Raw genomic sequence first — 24,423 nt, 5'->3', positions numbered from 1 at the left:
AATGGACTGGTAGAAAGGTTCAACAAGACCTTGAAGGGCATGATCAGAAGTCTGCCTGAAAGCCTGCGGAGGAAATGGGATGTCCTCCTACCCTGTTTGCTATTTTCCTACAGGGAAGTGCCACAGAAGGGAGTGGGCTTCAGCCCCTTTGAGCTTCTGTATGGGCACCCTGTACGCGGTCCTCTCAGCCTGGTGAAGGATGGATAGGAAAAGTCTCCCAGGTAGCCTCCCCAGGGTGGGGTGAGCTACATGCTGGCCTTCAGGAGCCAAATGGCGAAGTTGTGGAAGCAAGCTTCTGACAACTTGGAGGCCAGCCAGGCAGTAATGAAGGAGTGGTATGACCACAACGCTCACCCGGTGGAGTTGGAGCCTGGCCAGAAAGTGTGGGTGATGGAGCCTGGAGAGCTAAGTGCCCTCCAGGATAGCTGGACAGGCCCCTTTGAGGTGTTAGAGAAGAAGGGTAAGGCTACATACCTGGTGGACCTTAAGACCCCTCGACAGCCCCTACGGGTGCTACATGCTAATCGCCTCAAACCCCACCATGAGAGGCCCGAGGTCATCTTGATGATGGTGACTGATGGAGGAGAGGAAGCGGAAAGCGAACCTCTCCCAGACTTGTTTTCGTCTTAGGAAAAGGATGGGTCGGTGGAGGGAGTGATTCGATCCCCAACCCTAACTCCTGAACAGCGGGAGGACTGCCGCCAGATACTGGAGCAGTACTCTACGTTGTTCTCCCTTGTCCCGGGAAGGACCCACCTGTGTACCCATGATGTGGACACAGGAGACAGCCCACCAGTGAAGTCAAAGACCTACCGGCTGTCAGATAAAGTGAAGGCCAGCATCCACGGTGAGGTTACCAAGATGCTGGAGCTAGGAGTTATCGAACCTTCCAGTAGCCCCTGGTCCAGTCCGGTGGTTTTAGTGCCAAAAGCAGCTCCACCAGGCACCACTCCAGAACTGAGGTTCTGTGTGGATTACCGGGGACTGAACTCAGTTACCAAAACTGATGCTCATCCAATCCCTAGGGCGGATGAATTAATTGACCTGCTGGGGGCTGCCGAATACTTGAGTACCTTTGACCTCACTTCAGGGTACTGGCAGATCTCCCTTACAGAAGGAGCAAAGGAAAGGTCAGCTTTCTCCACGCCTGAGGGACACTTTCAGTTCTGTGTGATGCCCTTTGGGCTCAAGAATGCCCCTGCCACTTTTCAGCGGCTGGTGAACCAGGTCCTCTCCAGAATGGAGAGTTTCTCCACTGCTTACCTGGATGACATTGCCGTCTTCAGCAGCAGTTGGGAGGACCATTTGCAACATTTGCAAGCAGTTCTCCAGGCCCTGAAACAAGCTGGCTTGACAATCAAGGCCAGCAAATGTCAGATTGGGCAGGGGTCGGTTGTGTACCTAGGACACTTGGTGGGTAGGGGAACAGTGCAGCCCCTCCAGGCAAAGATTGAGGCAATCATGGCCTGGGAACCCCCCAAGACCCAGACTGAGGTCCGAGCTTTCCTGGGCCTCACAGGTTACTACCGTCGCTTTGTGAAGGGGTATGGCACTATTGTAGCGCCCCTCACAGAGCTCACATCCAAGAAACAACCTCGACGGGTAGTTTGGACAGAGGCTTGTCAGCAAGCCTTTGAAAAATTGAAGCAGGCAATGTGTGCAGCACCGGTCCTGAGGGCCCCAGACTTCTCCAAGGAGTTCATTGTCCAGACAGACGCATCAGAACATGGTATTGGGGCAGTGTTATCACAACTCAATGAAGAGGGTCTGGATCAGCCTGTAGTCTTCCTGTCCAGGAGACTGCTTCCCCGGGAACAGAAGTGGAGTGCAATTGAGAGGGAAGCTTTTGGGGTGGTGTGGGCTCTGAAGAAGTTGTGACCATACCTGTTTGGCTCGCACTTCCTGGTTCAGACTGACCACCGACCCCTTCGTTTTCTGATGCAAATGAAGGGGGAAAATCCCAAGTTGTTGAGATGGTCCATCTCCCTACAGGGAATGGACTTCCGGGTGGAACATCGGCCTGGAGTGGACCACGCCAATGCAGACGGTCTCTCTAGGTATTTCCGCCTTAGTGATGAGGACTCCCAATGGGTTGGGTAGCTCTCCCCACTCTCAGCTGGGGGGGACGCGTATTAGACCTGTCTGCCTTTGGGTAGTCCCTCCAATTTATTATTTATTTTTGTCCCCTTTCTGCCCCTCATACCTCTTAATTTTTATGTCCACTGGATACTTTTGTGGTGTTGGACTGGGGGATAGATGCTCTTTTTGCCCTCATAGTTTCTTACCAAAGGCCCAGGAGCCTTTTCTGACTAGAATTCACCCAGACCTACAAAATGGTGGCCATCAACTGCCACAACTGCCATCCTCTGAGGAAGTCCCATAGGAAAACATTGAGGCCTTCCAGAATCTTCTGGATCCTGCTGGACCCTGTGTGGCCAGCCTATAAATAGGGCAGGGGCAAGGTAGCCATTTTGTGTAGAAAGTGACCAGAGGGAGAGCGAGGTGGACAGGGACAGGAGAGAGGCGACATTGTAAGGAGGACAGCGCTTCTGCAGGAATAGACCGACTTGTGGGCCGGCTGATTTCCTAAACCGACGCTGCCCCTTGTGAGTTGACCAAACCCTGACCTGAGAATTCCAATACCAAATCTCGGAAGAGACCTCGCATCTGCCTCCCCTGAGTCTTGTGTATGGAGAACTGTAACCCAAGGACTGACAGGCGGTGAGAGGTTGCCACCGGGAGATCGCTGTTGTCTTAAAGGCAAGAACTCCACACAAAACTGACTGTGGAGAGTTCACCCTTATTGGCGGAGATTGCACAGTGCGCGCAGACACACAGAACTCACTGGCGGATGACGTGAGGCGTCAGCTGTCACCACTTCAGCGGGCTGGTTGCCCCTTCTCATCGAGTCAGTTTCCGACCACTGTGAAGAAGAAGGCGCGACTGGGCGGAAGCCTCCTGTGAGGAGGTGGAGTCCTGCGGTGACGTCGAGAGTGAGAGGCGGAGAGACGCTGAGCGAGGCCGAGCGGAGTCCGGGACCTGACCCAGGAAGTCTCCGTCGTCGTCTGGAGAGGCAGAGCCGACATCGGAAGAATCCCCGGATGTGGTGCAGCGCGAGCAGGGAAGAGTGGCCCCCGTGAACCTCAGAGGAGCCTCTCCATCTCCGGCAGGAAAACGAGTGACCGGAGTACCTTAGAACTTCCAGTCAGGCCAGTTCCCTAGTGCAAAGTAAGCTGGGAAACTTGTGGGGAAGCAGGAGGCGGCTCAGCGAGAGACCTGGAACCCGTGAACTGCCGGAACCGAAAGTAACTGCCACAAAACTTACCGGCTTGGAACTCTGCTTTCTAATGAGCGGATTCTTTATATTAAGGAGCGGCAAGGTGACCAGGGTGTGAGGAGGGGTAGGGTGCTCTGAGAAACAGCACCCCCCTCTCCCACGAGAGATAGGAATCCGGATCGTAGGGCTACATTAGAGGCCAAAGAACAGTGTTCTAGAAATTCCCCAGTGGTTGAGGTGCTCTTAGGAGCCAGAGTTTTCCCACTATAAATAGAGCTCAAGTAAAGCCATAAGAAATGTATGAGTAATTTGCCTATCTTCTTTTGAATGTATAGTTGGCTGTAACTCCGGCTGGGGACGCTGCTGGGGGTGGAACACGGTGCAGCTGTAACTCAAGCTAACTTGGCCCCTAAGTTCTTGTGGTTACATGTCAAAGAGCCTTAATCTAGTACTGTGTCCTAACCAAACTATACTGTTCAGGCTAAAAGAGGTGGTCATAGCTGTGAATATTGCTGTTTAATCTAAAATGAATGTATTCTCTAATGAAATGAAGTAATTGATGAATATTGCTAATTGATGGTGTACACTTCTAATGAACTGAATGTATGTACTATCTTGAACTGAAGAAGAAAAAAAAGAAAGGTACAAAGAGAAACTTTTATAAAAGGTACTGGTATTTTTCAACAAAGGTGTGGTGTCTTTTATTTTTAGCGGTAAGACATTGAGTCACTGTGAGTGAATTGTAAGCATTACACTAAAGCCACGGAGCTTAGCTGTTTCCACTCTGTGCCAGGCTACCCTATGTAACCTGGGTGTTCCCTAGGTCCAACAAACATTAATCTGGCAGCCTTAGTATTACGTTTTTGAAATATCTGAGACGCTTCTTCGATAATCCATTTTTCAACTAGTGAGATAATACTCCATGCATTAGTTGATGCAACGGAAAGTCTTAGTCCCGATGCGGGGTTCTTGTTAAGAGGCTGACCCCGTGTTTATAACCTTGACAAATGTGTCGCTATAGGGGGGGGCGGAGCCAGCCGGCGTCGATGGCGGACGCGTGAGCCTTCGGCTCGTCGCTAAGCTCCAGAATTATCCTGCTTAACTATCCTTGATGTGCTCGAATTGGCTGTAGCTCGCCCAGGAACATCTGCTGGCACCCCGGGCAGCGATCGGGGACTTTTTTGGCCGTCTGCAGGGCGTGCTTTCCTGAACATTCCGGAGCATTGTGCCTGGAGGCGAGGCAGTGGCGGACTAGGCCGAAAGCAGCGCACTATCCTGGCATAGAGGCCGGGCGACGTCACTGTACGTGCGGCCTCATCACTGGCTGCTGCCGGGCATCGAGCGGGCTGATGCACGATTGGGACAACTTTTGGATCGCAACGTCCTTTACTACCCGCTCTACACAGAACCTGTGAGAAAGGAGCCTGGAGAAGTGGCGGAGCGGTGAAGTACATAACTCCGGAGCTCTGCGCCACGTGGTGGGGCGACAACTGGCCCGGTGTCGCAGCCTGGCCGTCTCACGGCGGTCGCATACGGCTCTGCCAACGGCCCTTATCCTGCTAAGGACCGGATTGCTTGGGGCCGATGGTGAGGACCTGACCACCTTTGGCACTGGGAAGATCTGAACCTTGCGGACGACAGAGTACTGCCCGCCATTGCTGTCGCCATTTTCGGCGCACCGGCTACCCGACCACTGGCGGCAAGGTATTGAGAAGCGAAGAAGATCCTTCCACGACCTGACCGGTGGCCCTCTTGCCTAGTGCTGTCACACACCGGAGGCTACAATGGGGAAGAACGATGCAGCTCAGGGGAAGATCTCCTTTGAACGGCGCCGTCCGAAGGGATCGGAGGTGCCAGCGCCGGACGCGTCGCCGAAGGGAGCGACGGCGGCGACGACCCCGGCGCCCACAGAGATCCGGGACATGTTAGCCGCCATGGAGAAAGGCATTCAAGATAGCATTGCAGCGGTGGGCACCAAGATAGACGCTCTGTCCTACCGCATGGATCGAATGGCGGAACGGGTGGACAAACATGCGGAGCGCCTGGACATGGCGGAGCGCCGACTCACTGAGGCCGAGGAAGCCCAAATGGAGTGGGACAAGGAACGCAAGCAGTTCGATCGACTCCTGACTGTTATCAGAGACAAGACAGAGGATCTGGAGGCGCGTTCTCGCAGATCCAACCTCCGTATTACAGGAGTTGCGGAATCCACGCAAACAGGGAAAATGGAACTATACGTGGAGAAACTGCTGAAAGTACTCTTGGGTGATGAAGTCTTTTCCCCCATGTTCATTGTGGAACGCGCTCACCGCACCTTGGGCCCACAGCCTCAACCTGGCATGCCACCTCGCCCCATAATCGCGAAACTGCTCAACTATCGAGACAGGGACACCGCCCTGAAAGTGGCAAGGGAGAAGGGCAAGCTCCAACATGAGGGCATGAATATTTCCCTCTATCCGGACTTCACGGCCAGGGTGCAGGAGGAACGGCGACAGTTCGCGCCGTACAAGAAGCAACTCCGAACACTGGGCCTGGACTATGCAATGATGTATCCTGCCAAACTCCGGATCAATACGGGTGGCAAATCATACTATTTCACGGACCCGAAAGAACTACATAAGTCCCTCAAAACCTGGACCCGGGAAAGGAAGGAGAACCGAAATGGCCAGGAAGACGAGGCGGGATCGTCTCTGGAGGAGCAGGACTGAACGGCGGTTTGAGTGGGGATTGACTCTTTGCACAACAGATGATTCACAGACTCTAACGGCATGTGTGCCCCGGCCTTACAGGGGCATCTGCCTTATGGCTTGGGGATGGACACCTTGATTACACGATGGAACTGTGCACCACTGGTAAGGCGATGTGTGCAGGGAGGGAGAGCACTTTGGGCAAGCAGCGAAAGCCCGGGGAGGCCAGTTAGAGTGGGACTGGGTAGTACCTCTTGCCAAGCCTCGAGCACTGACTCCCGATTGGAGCTGGGAGGGGTGCGGAACAGACACTCTCTCGGAACAGTTCGTAGTGTACTATATTGGTGCGCTCTGCCCTGGTGCTTTTGGTTGTTTTACTCTCTGAGGGGTTGGTGTCGGGCTGTTAGACACTACACCTGTTGGGGGTACATGGGGGGGGTGAATGGGATCTGTCTGACCAGGTTGGGGGAGGTCGGCTGTGGGTGGGTTGATGTATCGGGGGTGGGAGCGAGACTCGGGGCGATTGGGGAGTGTGTTTGTTTGGGGTTGTTAAAGGGGTTAGACTGCGAAGTGTGTGAATTGCAATGTACTGCTGTCCCTGTTAGAAAGCGCCGACTGGCGACTTTGAGATTGTGTGTCCCACTGTGTCCTGATTTACCCATCCTCACGGACCATGCTCTGAAGCAACTTAGTAATGGTTGATCCTACACCGGAATTGCATGCACGTGCCCCGAATGAACTGAATCTAATGACTTGGAATGTACGGGGCCTGAATGACTTCCGTAAAGTGAGGAAGGTCCTTAACTATCTCAGTAGACATCATGTAGACATAGCTCTGCTCCAGGAGACGCACCTGCCACTCTCCAGCAGGATGCTTAACTCCAGGGGTCTGTCCGGGAACACAGTTGCAGCGGGCTTCACCACACATGCCCGTGGGGTGTTAATTTGGGCCAACCCATTGTCACAGCTGCGGCTCATACCGGTGCACTCAGATCCGGAAGGTAGATACGTCCTAGCGAGATGTGTGGGTAAGGGGATGGACCTGCTGATAGTGAATGTTTATGGCCCTAACTATGACCACCCTGAATTTTATGTGACTCTATCTGCTATTGCTAGAACGCATGCACAGCCTTGGATGTTGTGGGGCGGGGACTTTAACTTTGTGTTCGACCCAGCTCTGGACCGCTCTGCGGGCCCTACTCGGAGGCCTGTGGCCTCGGCCACGTACATGGCGGCTGAAATGATCAAGTCTGACTTGGTGGATGTCTGGAGGGTGAAACATCCAAGAACGGGTGGGTTTACACATTACTCTGCATTTCACAATGTGCATACCAGGATAGATTACTGGTTGGCGCCCCCCCTGGTTCTAAACAACATTAGCTCATGTGCAGTTCTCCCACGCACGCTTTCGGATCACTCCCCTATTCTTCTCCGCCTCGCTACGTCCAGGAGGGGGATCCCTGCCTTCACTTGGCGATTCCCGCCTTTTGCGTTGCTAGACGAGGCCTTCAGGGGGGAACTAGCTGAGGAAATAGAACAGTATTTTGCAACAAACTTAGGCACTGTGGACGACTTCTTTACGGTCTGGGAGGCATTTAAGGTCTACATCAGGGGGGTGGCGATGTCGAAACATTCTAGTGTGCTAAGATCCATTCGGCGGGACCTGGCCACTCTGGAAACTAAGATGGCGGAGCTCGAGGCTGGGCGACTACAGCTTGGCGGCGACGTGGAAGGACGGGAGCTCTCCCAACTTCTGTCCGAGTTTCAGGCGCTGGCGGACAGAGAGGTCCTCTATATGGGCAAATATGCCACAGCAAGACATTATGGGGAAGGGGAAAGGCCAGGTGCGCTGCTTGCGCGCATGGTCCGCAGCACGAGACGCCCACTAGTCATTGAGGAGCTGAGGACTCCGGAGGGAGACACGGTGACGGACGAGGAACAGATACTACAGACATTCAGGAGCTATTACGCGGAGTTATACCGGTCCAAAACACAGGGAGTGGAGGGTGAGATGGAGGACTACTTAGACCATATAGCCATGCCATTCCTCAAGAACTCGGACAGAGAATTCTTGATGGCCCCCTTCCACCAAGACGAAATACTAGAGGCGCTGGCAGGTATGCGCTCGGGAAGCGCGCCGGGCTCGGATGGCCTCACGGTTGGTTTCTATAAGGCATTTAAGGACTTGCTACTGCCGCACTTGGTCTCCCTGTTTGATGCCATCTGCGAGAACGGTGAAATGCCGACCACCATGCGGGAGGCGCTGCTCATCACTATACCTAAGCCGGGTAAACCGCCCGATCTTTGCGGTTCGTATAGACCGCTAAGTCTGCTCAACGTAGACGCCAAAATCTATGCTAAAGTCCTAGCCACTCGACTGGCCCTATTGGTGCCTGGGTTGGTCGCTCCGGAACAGTCCGGATTTGTCCCGTGCAGGAATTTAACCTACAATATCCGAACTGTGTTGGGCGCGATGCAGCATGTCAAGCAGGAGAACAGCGCGCTGGCTATCTTCCTTGACATGGAAAAGGCGTTCGACTCGGTCGAATGGCCTTTCATGGTCCGTGTGTTGCGCAAACTGGGTTTGGGCGAGCAGTTCCTTCAGCAGGTTGGGGCGCTGTACCATCGACCGTTTGCTAGGCTGCGCCTGGGTGATAGAGTAACGGATCCGATTAACATAGGTAGGGGCACTCGACAGGGCTGCCCACTGTCGCCGTTGCTATACGCTCTGGTGGCGGAACCCCTGGCGTGTGCCATGCGGGAGTACCACAGCCTAGAAGGTATTAGCTTCCCTACTTATAAGATTGGGATATCAACTTACGCAGATGATACGCTGTTATACGTCAGAGAACCGGAAGTTAATTTGCCTGCGGTGCTCCGCGAGGTGGTCCGTTTCGGCACGTTGTCGGGCCTGAAGGTGAACTGGGACAAATCGATTGCGTTCCCACTCACTCCGGTGACACGACAGTTCGAAATGGAGTACCCATTGCAATGGTCAACCGACTCAGTACGCTATCTGGGCATTCACCTCCATACGGACCCGGAGGTCCTAGTCCGGGACAACTACGGAGTAGCTTATAACAACCTAGTGGACGACGTGGATAGGTGGATCAAGCTCCCGCTCTCGCTTTCGGGTAGAATAGCACTAATGAAAATGGTGGTGCTTCCCCGTTTTCTGTTCCTCTTCCTGAATTTGCCTGTGGTGTTAACTAGGGCCTTCTTTCGGCAGCTCACCTCGGTGTTGGTGAGACTGGCTTGGGGGGGGAAGCAGCCCAGAGTCAGTTGGACGACTCTGATGCTCCCTTACGAGATGGGGGGGCTGGGAGCGCCGGACCTAGAATGCTATTATAGGGTCGCCCAGGCGTCGCATTTACACTCGTGGGTGCACGGCGATCCTCGGACCCCGCACCTCATATTGGAACGGTTGTTTGCTGAGCCGCTTCCTTTGCCTGCAACTGTCTGCCTGCCCACAGACCGCGCAACTGGCCGGATGGACTCGCTGAAGGCGACCAATCATGCCTGGACTTGCTTAGTACGCTCTCGGGGCTGCACACTGCTTTACTCCCCACTGCTGCCTGTGGAGTGGGCCCTTTGGCTTGATCCACTTGGTGAGAAGGGAGTGGTTAAGGCATTGAGTTCTCTTGGTATAGCGAAAATGGAAGACCTGTTTGAGGGCGGCGTACTCAAAACTTGGGACCAGTTAACTGTTGCTGAGGCAGGCCACACCCTGTTACAAAAATTCCAATACCACAGACTCCGCTCGGCCTTTCGTGAAATACTGGGCCCAGACCTGGAGGAGCCTGAGGAGATCCGGAATTGACCTATATACTGAAGTCCACCTCTTCGGCGAAGCTCATTACACAGCTTAACAAGCTGGGTGTGACGCAGCAACGTCTACAGCCGTCGAAAGCCAGGGAAGCCTGGCAGGCCGACCTCCAATCCCCCATAGATGATGGGATGTGGCGCTACTGCTGCTCAAGCACGCGCAAGATATCCCTGAACGGCAGGCACCGCTTGGTGCATTTCAAATATCTGCAGCGAGTGTACTATACTCCTGAGCGCCTTCATCGCTATGGCCTCCGTGCCTCGGCCGAATGCGAACGCTGCCGGACGCCGGTAGCCGATTTTTATCATTTGGCATGGCAATGTCCTGGAGTGCAGGCGTTCTGGGGGGAAGTATTTGCGGAACTAGACCAAATTCTAGGGGAACCACTACCTCGCACTCCTGCCCTGGCGCTAATCGGTTATTCAAAGCCACTAGCCCCGGGACTGCGTCGCCTCGCAGACATGGCGTTGCTCCTGGCGAGGCGGGTGGTAGCGACTTGCTGGATGCGGGGACCCCTCCCCACGAAGGCTAAATGGCTGAGGGACCTGCAGTACTGCTGTACCCAGACAGAATTGTACAGCGACCTACTCCCGCCCAGAAGCAGGCCCAAGAATTTTTGGGACCTTTACAAGGAGCATGTACAGAAGGGTGAGGAGGACAGCTCTGACACCACAGAGGCGGTGGAATTGCAAGATAGAATAGAGGAGCTCGAGGCTAACAATGTTCACAGTGGTGCGGGGAGGGAAGAGTGGGGAAGTCCCTGGTTGACTGGGGGTGGCTGTGAGAATCTGAGGATACCTTGATGGACGGTAACTGAGTAAGGGCTGTTCGTTATGGGGGAACGGGGGGGGGGACACAGGGTAGGCACACTCAGGAGCTTTTAAAGTTGGGACGGGGTAGGCGGACACACAGACACACACTAGTGGGGGGGGGGAGTTTGGTAGGCACTGTTTAATTTCTTGTTGTAGCCACGACGTTGGATCGCTGTATATCACATGGATAAGTTGATTGCCAGTTGCCACATCACACCAGTATGTTGCCTGCGTTGTGAACCCTTGAATGACATTGTGGTACAGCTACTACACTACCTCGCCGCCAGGCCTCCGGGATGCTGGCACAACGGCCGTGTACGTCCTACTATGGGCTGTTTATGAGAAGTTGGTACCGCACCTGGGGGTATACCGTGCTCATGTGTTATTACTGGTGATGTCAATGGCTTTGCTGTCAATAAAGATCTTTTGAATAAAAAAAAAAAAACAAATGTGTCGCTATATTGGGCTTATTGCTTCGTACTTACAGGAGTAGGTGGAGTGGAAATTCGTAGAATGGATGTGGGGTTTTTCGTTGCCCTGTGCCCACGTTGTATTTTGCTAGACTCTTAGCCCGATATGTTCCCTCCTTATAGATTCTATCCCAGTGCTACCAACGGGGGCCTACCTGACCACCGCGACACTCGCCGGCGAGCGATTTACATTTCTTTGGCATAATATCATCGCAACTCTGGTCCTGTATCCGAAGCTCGTCAGGATTTACGTCATGTTATTTATACCGTGGTAAGTCTCCATAGGAACTTGTATGGATTTTTGTTATAACAAGTGCTGGGGCCGCCTTTGGTATTTTACAAAGACTCTTTTACTTCCAGAGTAGTACCCCGCGTCGTGGGAACTTGACTCCCCGCTGGCTACATTAGTCCGTGCTAAATAAAGTTTGACAGAGTGATTATCACCTATTCCGGTAAGTACAGGATACGCTTGTGAATATGGAATATATTTGGTAGACAGATGTATTGAAAGTTCGGTCTCTGGGCCCATCCAGTGATGTTTAGCTCATCTCTCCCAGATTCTGTGCTAGGGTTGTTCTTCGATATTTGTGAAGAGAATACCCCATTGGACCATTTGTAGGTAGGCCTTCTGAGGATTTATGATAATAACCTTTAGAGGTTAGTTGGCCTCATATCCTGAACTTTGTTGTTTATTTCTCTTCCGAATCCCCGTACATCTTCCCTCGGGCTCGAGGGGGGTTAGGTGGAGCAGCCCGAACAGGTAGTGCACTTCCCGATTGAATGATTAGCTTAAATATTTGTGTGCATGTTGTGTTGCCCTGTTATTTGTCTCATACTCTTTTTCACATTTTCTTTTTATTCGTTTTTTGCATCTTTGTATTTTTTTTCTCACAACTGTTCACTAAAATTGTCCTCCCAAGCGCCTAATTCCGGGTTTTTCCTTATAATATAATAAATATACAATTGCTCCTGAAGCAGACTGTTTGAATGCCACAGCATGTAAAAGAACACTGAAATGTGTAATGTGTTTTCTCAAATGAATTGTCCCCCTCTCTTCCTTAGTTCGCCCTGATGAAGGTGTGGCCTACCATTAGGCCTAACACCGAAACGCGCGTTTGCGTTTGAAGTTAGTCCCAGATCCTTCGGATTGCTCTCATTCCTTGTAGAGACCCAACGGGACCATAGTCATCGTACCATCAGTTGGCAGTTATACTGTTGTTGAGCGAAGTGCGATTGATAATGCTTGATGAAAGTTTGCCTGAGTGTGACTGATGGTGCGTATGAAGTGATGTGTGGGTCACCGCTCTCTTTAGACCCAAAGGGAATAGAGCACCAAGTTACTGTATGTAAAAACTGAATTTTTCCCTTAGGGTTGTTTGTATATCATGAAACAAAACTACCATTCAGATTATTCAACCATTAAAAATTCGAAACCCCATCAATCAATAGTGAAACATTTGCAAATGAAAAATTATATACCACAAAAATTATATTAAAAAACAGGCTGTTTATTACAAAGTTAAAAAAACATTCCACTGAATGTACAATAAATATACATATATACAAAAAACACTTTAAAAATTCATACAGCTACATAGGAGAAAAGCAAACAAAGACAATCAACTGTCTTATGGTTGTTAATCTAGATTTCTTTGGTGCAACATTGAGTTGGGTACAGCTCCCAATGCCCTCACTGATGTTGACCTCTCCAAATTTAACTCGTATCGGAGCGTCGACGCGTTTCAGTGATATTAATTGATTACGACCACCTTCTTCAGGACAATACAAATAAACTTCTCCTTATTGTCAGCATCACCTAGTCCAGATATAAAGCAATCTTTTATCCATTGGCAGGGGCACAACATCTCAAAGACACATTTTCATTATCATACTTTTTTCAATTTATAAACAAAGGGATATATATACCCAAACACAATCTTAACAGGGATTATGGTGTTCTGACAATATTGACCCCTCATCATTTTCATTGGTGCTAGTCCTATGCCCAGATACCCCTCTACCTAGTTTTGACCACTCCAATGATTTCTAACAATGAACATCAATAAGACTCCATTTCATAATGTTTTCCACATTCTTTTGCAATCTACATTGACAACCCGTATATCATGTCTTTGGCCCTAGAGGTAGACCCGTCCCTAAATCCCCATCTTTTTACATTTGCACTTGTTTCACTGTATTGCAATCAGCTTGTCTCCACCTTCGCACCACTCTTGGTTTATTCAACCATTCAATTTTTATATTGAGAACATCACTCACCTGTGCACTCGCACAAAGATGAGGATCCTTTTTCCAATTTTCACTCGTTATAAACTTCCGAGGTGAATGTTACACTGTAAGTTGTCAAACATTCCATATATTAATTAGGAGTAGGTTTCTCAAAACATATTTGGTCATTTAATTATATAGCTAGTCACATTTAGTGACTCATAAATACCTACTAAGGTGCTTTGTTCATTTGGAACTGAATGTCGCCTTGATATCTTTCAATCTTAATAAAATCTCGAATTAACCTATTAATAAAGAATGATCTCTGTTATTAACCAAAGTCTATATTTCTATTCCGATTTTTATGTATTAGTGGCAATATAGGGCTTCTCAGTACCTGATAATGCAATATTTTTATACATCTTTATGTTCCACCCAGTCGGCCTTTTTGCAGGTCTGTGGTTTTGCCCACCCCTTGTCCTGGCAACGGAACTGATATAAAAGAACCTTTCATTAGTATATTGTTTCTGAAGACAAACTTTTGAAAAACACTCTCTGTGCCTTATTAATGTGGATACGTATTCTCACCTGATTTGTATACTTGTCGATGTATGAGTGTTCAAAGATCTACCCGGGTCTTTTGATGCTCGTGGCTATAATATCCCAGGGGGGAAAAAACGAGAAATTTATATCAAGGCGTTGTGACCCACTGCTTTATATTTCAAGACAAGTTTAAAACTGCTTTTACATCGACTCATTTTACAAGGAGAGCTCTCCACTCTCCAACGTCTTATTTTGATGTTATATCTATTATTCCCCTCTCCTATTCCTAATGCCTGTTGTATCACCATGAATGTTATGGTGATTCGCGGCATTGCCCTGTTGTTACTGACCCCAATGGCAAGCCGTTATTAAGTTCTCGTTTCAACAATCACGTCACTTTCCCTGATAGCGGCGGGCATCTTATTATAAAAAACTTCGCTCAGGGCACTTATAGTCTAAACCTAGATGCCCTCCCTTGTTATGTTATGGTGATTCGCTGCATTTTCCTGTTTTTACAAATCCCTATGGCAAGCCATTATTATGTTCTCGTTTCAATAGTTGGCTCATAGCGGCGGGCATCTTATTGTATATACCTTCACTCAGGGCACTTGTAGTCTAAACCTTGGATGCCCTCCCTTGTTATGTTATGGTCATTCGCGGCATTTCCCTGTTTTAACTAATCCCTATTGTGAGCCGTTATTAAGTTCTCGTTTCAACAGTCACGTTACTATCCCTGATGGCGGCGAGCCTCTTATTATTTAAAACTGTGCTCAGGTCACTTATTGTCTAAACCAGGATGCCACCCCTTCTTTAGATCGCCATACCAACACCCACCTTTTGATTCCGACGGCACGTTTCCCCGCTGGGTTTCCTTCCGCGACTAGTCAATTACGTCACGGCTACGAAAATAGAGAAAGGACCAAGCCTTCTATTCTGGCCATTTTTAATCTCGTCCTGCGATGACGTATTTTGTTCGGGACTCTCATGCCCTACTCTAGGAAGTGTCAACAATGCTTTATTTAAAAAAACGGCGATCGTGTAACAAAGTCCGATTTGCACCGGCTTTTACAGTCATGTTTGTATTCATTTCGTATTATTTTGATCTAATGACGCCCAGATATACATTTTACACAGTTCTACATTCTTTTTACTTTTTACTTACCGCTACCCTTCCTAAAACAGATTTATCTAGATAATCTGAAACACTCAATTGTATTATTTCGTGCACTGTTATTAATAAGCAGTTTTCATCGATCGTAACCACAAGATAAATACAGTGCACCATTATCTTACAATTCTCATCCAGTCATCTTTACTTTTTAGTCCCTTGTTTACTGTATCTAAAGTGGAAATGTACCACTGCTCTCTGTTTTTGCGCTTAATTTCTACATTTCCTCCTCTTTTGGAACCTACAATCTTTTCAATAATGAACCATGTAAATTCTGTTTGTTTATGATTTAATTTACTAAAATGGTCCACCAGAGGTGCATTAAGTTTGGATGTTTTCAAAGCTGACCTATGTTCAAGGAGGCGTAGTCTTAGTTCTCGACTTGTCTCTCCGATATACGCCAGACCGCATGGACAGCGAAGTAGATAAACTACGTTTCTGCTCCTGCAATTGTTCAGAGTTTTCGATGTCATAGTATAGTTGTTGTGAGTCAATGTTTTGGCCACACAGCAGTTCTCACATATCGAACAATTTCCATACTTAAAGTTGCCAATGGCTTTACTGCCTGTGATTGTTCTCTGGGTGGTATGACTGTCTTCTCTGTATGTATGGACCAGATTGTTGCGTAAATTCTCATTGCGTTTAAACGCAAACATTGGTTTGGGAATTTTAGTCTCTCTGTCATCATTTAGAATGTTCCAATTTGAATGGATAACATTCTTCAATCTATTACAGTTGTTGGAAAATTGACTAACAAACACAAGTTTAGGGTCTGTACTGGTCTCAACTGTTTTGGGATCTGGATGCAACACACTGTCACGATTGTAAAATCGTGCGCGTTTACATGAATTTTTAATCCACTTTTTTGGATAACCCCTGTCCATCAGTTTATTCTTCAAAATATCAGAATGTTTAAGGTAATCTTCCATCTTCGTGCAGTTCCTCCTGAGACAGAGGAACTGTCCGAATGGTACATTATCCCGTTGGAACGGGTGTGGTAGCTTTTGTAATGTAGAAGAGTGTTCTTATCGGTACATTTAGTATACAATTCTACTTCTAATGTGCCCTCCACATTCTTGACAGTAATATCGAGGAAGTGCACCGAGTTGGTGTCATATTCAGCCGTAAATCTGAGGTTGTTGTCCCCCAAGTTGAGCCATTTTAAGAATTGCTCGAGGGTGTCTGCATCACCCTCCCAGATGAAGAAGATGTCATCAATGAAGCGGCGCCACATCTTAATGTTCTCAAAGAATGGCGCCGCCTCATTGAAGACATGTACCTCCTCAAACCTGGCCACGTATAAACAGGCCAGGCTTGGAGCACATGTGGCTCCCATGCTGGTCCCTTTGCGCTGGATGAACAACTCATCTTTAAATAAAAACATGTTATTTTTCAGTACTAGTTTCATGCCTTATAGTATGAAGATTTTACTGGCACCCCTAAGGTCTGAAACCAAACAAAAGAGACTGTCAGTGGTCTACGCTATAACTAGAGGCAGAATTGAAAGACTATGGGGTCGATTAGGATCGCGGACGGACTTGAGTCCGTCTGCGACCCCTGAGGAGGAGGGAACGTCCGCATGGGCTGCGGCGTTCCCTCCGTGCAGATTAGGATGTGACCGCCAGGGTGGCGGTCACATCCTCAATCTTTAACATTGCGGCGGGTGCAGCTTCAAGCTGCACCCGCCGCAATGTAAAAAATGCATGCATTGGATTAGCATGCACAAAGCGGCAGGCACCGCGCGGTGCCTGCTGCTTTGTGCACGCAAATGCAGGGGGGTACCATAGGTACCCCCCATGTGCACCCCCCACTCCCCCTTCACCCAGGAGGCCTGCAACGGGCCCCCGAAGTGAAACTCCGTATGCTTTTCCACGGCGGAAAAGCCGCCGCGGAAAATCATGACATTTACACCATCCTAATATGGCTGGCGGTGTCTGATAGACACCGCCAGCCATGTTATAGCTTTTCCGCCGTGGTCGGAAGGCGACCGAGGCAGAAAAGCTCCGGACAGAATCCCAGACCCACCGTCATCCTAATATGGCGGTGGGTCCTTTGAGGCTCTGCAGAGGATTTTCCGCATCCTCCGGGCCGGCGGTGGCTTCCGCCGGCACGGAGGATGCGGAAAATCCTCCATCGTAATTGACCCCTATGTGTCTGATATGATGTATGTGTCACCATCGCCAGGAAATGAATCCCATCAGCCCACCCATATGGCGGAGCATCGTCATCTGGGACTTTTGTAGATAATGGTCTAGATAAGGAGACACACCTGTTGATATCGTGTGTTATTCTCCAATTCTCCAAGACCACCAGCGATGGATCCAACCACAGGTACCAAAGAATGGGTGAAATGGTGTGGGATATTAATTGCAGTGAGAAAAATGTGTAAACAAAAACGAGTGTATAACTTAAAATTGGCTACCATGATAACAGGGAATAATTTTATTAGGGCAAAATCATGGTGTCAATGTTAAAAACGAGTGTATTGACATTTTGACATAATAACTGCCAAAGGAAGATAGTATTGTGGTCCCTTTGCGCTGGATGAACAACTCATCTTTAAATAAAAACATGTTATTTTTCAGTACTTGTTTCATGCATTGTTGTATGAAGATTTTACTGGCACCCCTAAGGTCTGCACTATCAAGAATGTCATTGATCACCTCAATGGTGTTGTCTTGCGGTATGTTCGTGTACAATGCCTCTATGTCGAGGGTCACTAGGATTTGACTGCCAGAGTTGTATGGCATACCCTCGATCATAGAGACAATGTGAGCAGAGTCACAAACATAAGATTTCTGTTGAGTCACCAATGGTTTAAGAAAAGTGTCGGCATATTGGCTGAGTGGTTCCAATAAGGAGCCAATACAGCTCACTATTGGTCTCATGGGTGGATTGTCTAAGCTCTTATGGATTTTAGGGAGACCATAAATTGCCGGTGTCCTAGCATTTTGATTGTATAGAAATTTTTGTTCTGCCTGGCAAATCCAACCTTCTGAGGAGGCACTATTGATAGTCTCTAATACTTCTCTTTTTAATGATTCTAATTTAGAGGCAGGTACTCTGGAATAGTGTTCTTGTACCTCTAACAGCAATAACATCCTCCTGTCATAGTCTTCTGTGTTGAACACTACCACCCCACCCCGCCTTTATCGGCTGGCTTGATGATTGTGTTTGTTACTCAATTTTCCAACATCAGTAATAGATTGAAGAATGTTATCCATTCAAATTGGAACATTCTAAATGATGACAGAGAGACTAAAATTCCCAAATCAATTTTTGCGTTTAGACGGAATGAGAATTTACGCAACAATCTGGTCCATACATACAGAGAAGACAGTAATACCACCCAGAGAACAATCACAGGCAGTAAAGCCATTGGCAACTTTAAGTGTGGAAATTGTTCAATATGTGAGAACTGCTGTGTGGTCAAAACATTGACTCACAACAACTATACTATGACATCGAAAACTCTGAACAATTGCAGGAGCAGCAACGTAGTTCATCTACTTCGCTGTCCATGCGGTCTGGTGTATGTCGGAGAGACAAGTCGAGAACTAAGACTGCGCCTCCTTGAACATAGGTCAGCTTTGAAAACGGGCAAACTTAATCCACCTCTGGTGGACCATTTTAGTAAATTAAGTCATAAACAAACAGAATTTACATGGTTCATTATTGAAAAGATCATAGGTTCCAAAAGAGGAGGAAATGTAGAAATTAAGCGCAAAAACAGAGAGCAGTGGTACATTTCCACTTTATATACAGTAAACAAGGGACTAAATAGTAAAGAGGACTGGATGAGAATTGTAAGATAATGGTGCACTGTATTTATCCTGTGGTTTCGATCGATGAAAACTGCTTATTAATAATAACAGTGCACGAAATAATTCAATTGAGGGTTCAAGATTATCTTGCTAAATCTGTTTTAGGAAGGGTAGCGGTAAGTAAAAATTAAAAAGAATGTAGAACTGTGTAAAATGTATATCTGGGCGTCATTAGACCAAAATAATACGAAATGAATACAAACATGACTGTAAAATCTGGTGCAAATCGGACTTTGTTACACGATCGCCGTTTTTTTAAAAATAAAGCATTGTTGACACTTCCTAGAGAAGGAATGAGAGTCCCCGACAAAATACGTCATCGAAGGACGAGCTTAAAAATGGCCTGAATAAAAGGCTTGGTCCTTTCTCTATTTTCGTAACTGTGACATAATTGACTAGTCGCGGAAGGAAACCTAGCGGGGAAACGTGCCGTCGGAATCAAAAGGTGGGTGTTGGTATGGCGATCTAAAGAAGGGGTGGCATCCTGGTTTAGACGATAAGTGACCTGAGCGAAGTTTTAAATAATAAGAGGCCCGCCGCCATCAGGGATAGTAACGTGACTGTTGAAACGAGAACGTAATAACAGCTCACAATAGGGATATTTTAAAACAGGGAAATGCCGCGAATGACCATAACATAACAAGGGAGGGCATCCAAGGTTTAGAATACAAGTGCCCTGAGTGAAGGTATATACATCAAGATGCCCGCCGCTATGAGCCAACTATTGAAACGAGAACATAATAATGGCTTGCCATAGGGATTTGTAAAAACAGGAAAATGCCGCGAATCACCATAACATAACAAGGGAGGGCATCCAGATTTAGACTATAAGTGCCCTGAGCGAAGTTTTTTATAATAAGATGCGCGCCGCTATCAGGGAAAGTGACGTGATTGTTGAAACGAGAACTTAATAACGGCTTGCCATAGGGATCAGTAACAACAGGGAAATGCCGCGAATCACCATAACATTCATGGTGATACAACAGACATTAGGAATAGGAGAGGGGAATAATAGATATAAAATAGAAATAAGACGTTGGAGAGTGGAGAGCTCTCCATGTAAAATGAGTCGATGTAAAAGGGTTTTAAACTAGTCTTGAAATATAAAGCAGTGGGTCACACCCCCTTGGTATACATTTCTCGTTTTTTCCCCCCCTGGGATATTATAGCCACGAGCATCGAAAGACCCAGGTAGATCTTTGAACACTCATACATCGACAAGTATACAAATCAGGTGAGAATACGTATCCACATTAATAAGGCACATAGGGTGTTTTTCAAAAGTTTGTCTTTAGAAACAATATATTAATGAAAGGTTCTTTTATATCAGTTCCGTTGCCAGGACAAGGGGTGTGCAAAACCACAGACCCGCAAAAAGGCCGACTGGGTGGAACATAAAGATGTATAAAAATATTGCATTATCAGGTACTGAGAAGCCCTATATTGCCACTAATACATAAACATTGGAATAGAAATATAGACTTTGGTTAATAACAGAGATCATTCTTTATTAATAGGTTAATTCGAGATTTTATTAAGATTGAAAGATATCAAGGTGACATTCAGTTCCAAATAAACAAAGCACCTTAGTAAGTATTTATGAGTCACTAAATGTGACTAGCTATATAATTAAATGACCAAATATGTTTAGAGAAACCTACTCCTAATTAATATATGGAATGTTTGACAACTTACAGTGTATAATTCACCTCAAAAGTTTATAACAAGTGAAAATTAGAAAAAGGATCCTCATCTTTGTGCGAGTGCACAGGTGAGTGATGTTCTCAATATAAAAATTGAATGGTTAATTAAACCAAGAGTGGTGTGAATGTGGAGACAAGCTGAGTGCAATACGGGGGAAACAAATGTAAAAAGATGGGGATTTAGGGACGGGTCTACCTCTGGCGCCAAAGACATGATATACGGGTTGTCAATGTAGATTGCAAAGGAATGTGGAAAACATTATGAAATGGGGGGTTATTGATGTTCATTGTTAGAAATCATTGGAGTAGTCAAAACTAGGTAGAGGAGTATCTGGGCATAGGACTAGCACCATAATCCCTGTTAAGATTGTGAGTGGGTATTGTTGCGGTTCAGATGTAGGGACACTGACACCAGAGTGAGGTAAACGTGGTTTTTTTTTTTTATGAATGTCTTTTTCTTGCATTGAGACCTCCTTTCCCTTGCTAGCGTGGCCGGATCCAATGTTGCAGCTAGGTCTCGGGCTCTACGGGGACTTGACCTTCCGTCTTCCTCTTCCGACTCTCTGTCCCGGGCCGGGTTCCAACGCCACATAGAATAGAAAAGAGATAGGCTCTCAGGGTTCTGGTCTCACGATAAGCTTTCCCGTGGGGTACCCTGGGGTAGTAAGGACACCTGTGAGTATGTACACAAACTATATACAGTGCTGGTAGAGTGAGAGACTTAGTGAAGGATAAAAGGTAAAAGGAGGTAGGTCAAAAGGAGGGGGGTTGAACAGGTATGGGACACTGTACACTAGTTACATGGCGGCCCCCCGCCTTCCCCACCAGCCGGTTACCCGGGCACGCACCTGTGAGAGCCACACTCCTCCTCCTCCTGGAGTGTGGCTGGGCGCAGCGTGGTATCGCTGGCCTCCTGGCGCCGCACCTCCGGGTTTCTTCACCTCTTCTCCCTCCGTCAACACTCCTCATCCGTCCTCTTCGTTCCGTCCTCGCTCTGCTTTCTTCTCCGTCTCCGCGGTGTCGGGGCACGCTGGTTCTTCTTCTTCCGGGTATTTGTTTACTCCTCCTTGCCACATGTCACGAGAAGGCGTGACCACCTGTCCCCTGCAGCATTCGTTGAGACTTACGAGCACGTCACAAGAGGGTGTGTCTTCCCGGTCTTCCTCGTCGTTGTTAAAGGCATAGTCCTCCTGCTTGGTCCACCATTCGTCTGTCTCCGATCCCCATGAGTTCTGTAGCAGAGAAGGGGCGTGATTACTGTCAGGGTTCCACCAGTCCGTATCTGTAGCGAGACCCTCCACCCCGTTACAGGTATACATATCCCTTTGTTTATAAATTGAAATAAATATGATAATGAAAATGTGTCTTTGAGATGTTGTGCCACTGCCAATGGATAAAAGATTGCTTTATCTCTGGACTAGGTGATGCTGATAATAAGGAGAAGTTTATTTGTATTGTCCTGAAGAAGGTGGTCGTAATCAATTAATACTACCGAAACGCCTCGACGCTCCGATACAAGTTAAATTTGGAGAGGTCAACATCAGTGAGGGCATTGGGAATTCTACCCAACTCAATGTTGCACCAAAGAAATCTAGATTAACAACCATAAGACAGAGGGGGCGTGGCCAGGATGGTGGAGTAGGAGGACGTGTTCTCCCGGGGCTCCCGAACCCGTCCAGGCCCTAAGCCCTTAATACAGCTTATTCTCCCCTCTCTACCGCTTGAAAGTGCCGGGAGGGTGTGGGAAGCCGCAGGATTGCTCCTAGCCCGAGATCCGGCCCCGCTGATATCCAGAACGCTGTGTACCGAGGGCTGGGAAGACGGAGCCACGAGACGGGGAAGCTGCGGTAGCCAGTGGCCGGGGCACGGCCGGGAGTGACACTGTCCCCTGAGCCCTGGGAAGCCTGCGGCGGAGCTGTGTGGAGGGGCGGCCACTGTTTAGCTGAGTGCGGAACACCTCAGATTGAAACGAACGCCTCTGCCGGGAAGTAAGCACCGCAGCTGGTGCCGTGAGCATTGGTCCGACGAGCGGTCCGCGAACGGAGTAGTGGGCCCGTGGACAAAATGGCGGGACAGAAGGGCAGCAAGAGGAACGATCGCACACTCCCTGAGATGCTCGGCAGGACCCAGGCCAGGGGGGACAGGAATCCATCTTCGCCGGGCCCGGCAGGGAGCTCACAGTCAGCAGGAGCCGGAGAACCCCCAGTCACTAGGTCCTTTCTGGAATCCCTTTCCGGCACGTTGCGAGACGACTTCCAGGCCCTGAAGCAGGAGGTAGCGGGAGAGGTACGCGAATTGCGTAGGGAAGTGGATGGCTTGGATGAGAGAGTGGGCACAGTGGAAAGCTCAACGCAGCGACAGGACGAAGAAATTACACAACTGCAGCAGGAAGTGCTGCGCCTCAGAGATCAACAACTGGACCTCCAAGCGCACAATGAGGATTTGGAAAACAGGTCTCGAAGGAACAACATTAGGGTCCGTAGAATACCATCTTCGGAGGAGGGCACAGATGTGGCCGGTTATTTGCGGGAGCTCTTCAGAGACATACTGGGTGAGGCTACGGACTTTCTCATACGGATAGACAGGGCGCACAGAGTGGGACCACAACGGCGCACGGCAGCCCCGCTGCCGGACATACTGGCCTTCCTCCCCGATTTCCCGTTGAAGGAACGGATCATGGCTGAGGCACGAAAGAAACATTCGTTAGCATTCCGTGGTCACCCTGTGGCTTTATATCAAGACCTATCTGCAATCACACTACAAAAGCGTATGTGTTCAAAATAGCGACAGACTTTCTACAGCAGCACGAAACGCCCTACTCATGGGGCCACCCTTTCCGCCTCATCTTCAAATGGAATGGCGAGACGCATCAGCTGCGGTCTCTGCAGGACACGTGTGAAGTATTAGGGATCACAGCGGAAGAAGAGGAATCGTCCACGCCACGAAGGAGACGCACCACCGACGACGGTTGGCAAAGGGTCTCAAGGCGCAGAACTACGACCACGTCACGGAGACCGGGCTCACCCACCATCAGGGCCGAGATGGCGAGCGCCATCCAAACCGTATCCAGAGACTCAGCTGTTGGTGGAAGTGTCGCATTGACAGCGTAAGACTACTCCGGGGGGAGAACGACATAGCATTGCTGTTATTGCAGGCTTGGGGGCATGAAGAGGGGGAGGGAGTGGGTGGGAGGATGCTTGTGGCTTGACGTCCACTAAGGTATCATACCACAGACTTGTCCGGTTGGGACATGACTGGGACTATACGTATGAAGGTTCCGGGGGGTTGGGAGAGGGAGAAGGGGAAGGGGAAGTTTGGAGGGGGAGTTGGGGGAGTGGGAGGGGGGAGTTGGGGGGTTGGGGGTCAGGGGACTGGGGAGTTGAGTGGGGGGAGGGTAGGGAAGATCCGTCCAGTGCTCTTGATGCATTCGCACCGCCCTGTTGGGGCTCTCACGTCAGTTTGGCTAACGGTCTGTTGCTCAGTGACTCTGATCCACTGCTTCTGTCACACTGTCTCACTCTCCCATGGCGGGCCTTAAAGTTGTGACCTTAAATGTCAAGGGGCTTAATAATCCAACTAAAAGAAGAGCGGTCCTGTTGCTACTAGAGGGCACGCAAGCAGACATCTGTCTTCTCCAGGACACTCATCTGCTAACGCGGGATTGCCATAGGCTGCGGTTACGCAACTTCCCCACGCAGTTCTTCTCCTCGAACACCACCAAAACAGCTGGGGTGGCAATCTTGGTGTCCAAGTCCTTTAGGGGGGGAAGTTTTGCACAAATTCGCAGAGCAGAAAGCGAGACTTTTAGCGTATAGATTCAAGTTGGGGGCCTTGACGTTCACTATTGGGACAAAATACAGCCCGAACGAGCATCAGGAACGCTTCCT

Source organism: Lissotriton vulgaris, chromosome 11 (genome assembly GCF_964263255.1).
Source record: "Lissotriton vulgaris chromosome 11, aLisVul1.2, whole genome shotgun sequence".
In the NCBI taxonomy this organism is placed as follows: Eukaryota; Metazoa; Chordata; class Amphibia; order Caudata; family Salamandridae; genus Lissotriton; species Lissotriton vulgaris.
Note: the sequence above shows the minus strand (reverse complement) of the source record.